Raw genomic sequence first — 4,126 nt, forward strand, 5'->3', positions numbered from 1 at the left:
ACAACCACCTATCATAACAACACACTGATCATAACAACACACCTATCATAGCAACACACATATCAGAACAACACACCTATCATAACAACACACTGATCATAACAACACACCTATCATAGCAACACACATATCAGAACAACACACCTATCATAACAACACACTTATCATAACAACACACCTATCATAGCAACACACATATCAGAACAACACACCTATCATAACAACACACTGATCATAACAACACACCTATCATAACAACACACTGATCATAACAACACACCTATCATAGCAACACACATATCAGAACAACACACCTATCATAACAACACACTGATCATAACAACACACCTATCATAGCAACACACATATCAGAACAACACACCTATCATAACAACACACTGATCATAACAACACACACATCAGAACAACGCACCTATCTCTCTACCAGAGATATGGCTATATTTATATCTATATGGATGTATATAAAATGATAGCTAGTAGATAGAGTGATAGATAAATAGATGGATAGATATACTAGATAGATAGATAGATAGATAGATAGATAGATAGATAGATAGATAGATAGATAGATAGATAGATAGATAGATAGATAGATAGATAGATAGATAGATAGATAGATAGATAGATAGATAAATAAATGGATAAATAGATAGTATATAGATAGATAGATAGATAGATAGATAGATAGATAGATAGATAGATAGATAGATAGATAGATAGATAGATAGATAGATAGATAGATAGATAGATAGATAGATAGATAGATAAATGGATAAATAGATAGTATATAGATAGATAGATAGATAGATAGATAGATAGACAGACAGACAGACAGACAGACAGACAGACAGACAGACAGACAGACAGACAGACAGACAGACAGACAGACAGACAGACAGACAGACAGACAGACAGACGACAGACAGACAGACAGACAGACAGACAGACAGACAGACAGACAGACAGACAGATAGACAGACAGACAGATAGATAGATAGATAGATAGATAGATAGATAGATAGATAGATAGATAGATAGATAGATAGATAGATAGATAGATAGATAATTAGATAGATAGATAGATAGATGTGTCAGATGAGATTCCTAACAAAAGAAAAAAGACTGGTCTCAGATGACTTGACTATCTTAAACCTGCGATGCGTAATAGACTAACTTTTGTTCACAAGGTGATTTTTTTCGTTCATCCTACACAAAATATTTTGATTCATAGGGTTGAAGATCCCGGAGGACTGAGATTTTATTCTCTTCTGTTCTAATAAGTAAAAGAAAAAGCTCGGGGAAGAATTTACAAATTAGTTTGTTGAAAAGTGAATAAGTTTGAGCTGCAGTTAGACATTTATATCTTGTGCATGGTAACCCAGAACACCAAAACTTAACCCTAACCCTGACCTTAACCCTAACAGTTAGGGTTGAGGTTAAGGTCAGGGCTTAGAAGCTATCCTTAACCCCTGATCCTTTACTTTTACCTATTACCCCAAAGCCAAACCCTTCACACTTTAACCTTAACCGAAACCATTTGGTAAACCCTTACTCTTTATCTTGCCCTAACATTAATTGTAGATAAATTAAGATAAAATAAAAAAAAGTGATGGCAAGATATAAAAAGCCAAGGCAAATCATGTAAACTTTATCAATACAGCCCTTAAATGACCAATGCCCCAAAGCCCCACATGATGCAAAATCACCGTACCCTTGAAAATACAAGGAAGTACTCCCCTAATTATCGAGGAAGAAACCTTGAGAAGAAATACAGAATATAAGATAGATAGAAAGTACTTTCCTTGGCCTTGGGGGGAAACGATCAAAGTATGATTTAAAACTCTGTGCTGTCAGAGCAACTCCTTCAAAATAAGAGGCTTGGCTTTGAGTCTGGTGCGAAACGGCTGCCAGTGTTGACACTGTTTGATGTGTTCCATCATGTATTCTATTTATCTATTAATATTAAATTAATTGTATATTAATATTCAATTCCTCCATCAGCCTCCCAGCTCCCCTGACATCTCAACATGAATTCAATCAGAAGTCAAGAAAAAAGATGATGAATCATAATGATCTGTAATCTTGGAGAGTGCGTTGCTATTAGATATGTCGGTCGAAAGGCTCTTAAGTAGAGGTTTTATGTTTGTTGTGTTTGTGTGTTTGTGGTTTGTGTTTCTGTTGTGTGTGTGGTTTGTGTGTGTTCGGTTTGTGTGTGTGTATGTGGTTTGTGTTTGTGTGGTTTGTGTGTATGGGGTTTGTGTTTGTGTTTGAGTGTGTGGTTTGTGTTTGTGTTGTGCGTGTGGTTTGTGTGTGTGTGTGGTTTGTGTTATATGTGTGTTTATGTGGTTCGTGTTTGTGTTGTTTGTGTGGTTTGTGTGTGTGTGTGGTTTGTGTTTGTATTGCGTGTGTGGTTTGTGTTTGCGGTTGTGTTGTGTGTGTGGTTTTGGTTTGTGTTTGTCCTCACAATGCGTTCAGTTAAGATGTATGACGTTCAAAGCAGACATCCAATAATACAGCGCATTCCTCAGAGGTTGGATCAATGGACACGGGCTGAATGGATGAATAGATGCGGGCTTTATCGAGAATGCGTCCACGCCGTCGCTACGGTAACAGATTGTGTGTATAGCATCTCTATTTCATCCACCCACGAGGAGGTCTTAATGAATACGACAGATCTTTATTAACACTGTTGACCACGCACACACAAATCAACGTCACACCCGTGTACACGAGACACCGGCATAAATATATCTGCTAATGCCTGACTAGAGAATCGTCCTTTCATTGATTTGAAAAGTACCTCAAAGAGTTACCCTTTTCTTAAGTCTTAAGTTTTACATTGTGTAGTACAGTAGTCATTGGACAGTATCTCGGAGCTGCAAATTGTAAATATGGAGTTCATATTTACCTTGAATTTTATATTTAGCTTTAGGTTTGTTAGTTTTGTGTATTATAATCATCGCTGAAGTGTTTATTTTGGGTACAATACCTTCACCTTCTCATGATATCCCAATGAACAGAATGACCATGTCTCTCTGACACAGAACAATAACGTATATACATCAACGAATATCAACGTATATATTTTGTTGATAAGAAATAGTTTTAAAAGGAGGCGTCCTCCTTTTAAAACTCTTGAAAGGAAGACACTTTTCAAGAGGACGCCTCCTTTCAAAACTCTTTCATATCAGGAAAATGTATCAGCCCGTAGAGTTAGTGACATTAGGGCTGACCAGTGCTTTAGGTGTAGACAACCTTCTATTTTAACAGCGGACAGCGGGTCGGTCGATGATATCGACAGGAAACGTCAGCAGAGAAACATCCGGACTACCAAACAAATCCTCAGCGACCTCCTTAAGACGACCTCCCCAGGGTTCATGTGTGTGTGTGTGTGTGTGTGTGTGTGTGTGTGTGTGTGTGTGTGTGTGTGTGTGTGTGTGTGTGTGTGTGTGTGTGTGTGTGTGTGTGTGTGTGTGTGTGTGTGTGTGTGTGTGTGTGTCGGCGCGGTCGGTTTCATGGCCGTCACAGTGGGGAGAGGCTGTGCAACAGAATCTTTGTGGCCTCCACTCACTCCTCAGTGACCTGGTTGCCATAGAAACTCTGTGTGTTTTTTGACGCAAATGAACAATGTAGGGAATGTGGACAATGGATAGAGATCCTCCTGATTTATTATGATCTGACGCTACAAAGGATTCCAACCATCTATTGTCTAAACGTGGATACATATTTCATTCATATTATTATATTATACAGGACTTATTTTGATTTGTACAGCACACATAATGTATATGTGCGTAATAATGTGATAATAAATTATGGGATGTAGTATGTACAGAATGTTTATGTGATGAATAATGTAATCATACATATGTGATGTGATGCAGTGTGTAATACTTCCTTCGGTCATTGTCACAGAAAACAAAAGAACATTTAGACAGTGGATGTGTATTTAACATTTAAAGGACATTTATATTGAGCTTTTACCCACCTGAGACATGGAAATATTGGATGGTTCTGTACCTCAATAGACAGAAAAGAGAACAATACACAAAGAGAGAGAGAGAGAGAGGACAGTTCACAAAAAGAAAATAACCTCTCTCTCTCT

This window comes from Gadus chalcogrammus, chromosome 23 (genome assembly GCF_026213295.1).
Source record: "Gadus chalcogrammus isolate NIFS_2021 chromosome 23, NIFS_Gcha_1.0, whole genome shotgun sequence".
In the NCBI taxonomy this organism is placed as follows: domain Eukaryota; kingdom Metazoa; phylum Chordata; class Actinopteri; order Gadiformes; family Gadidae; genus Gadus; species Gadus chalcogrammus.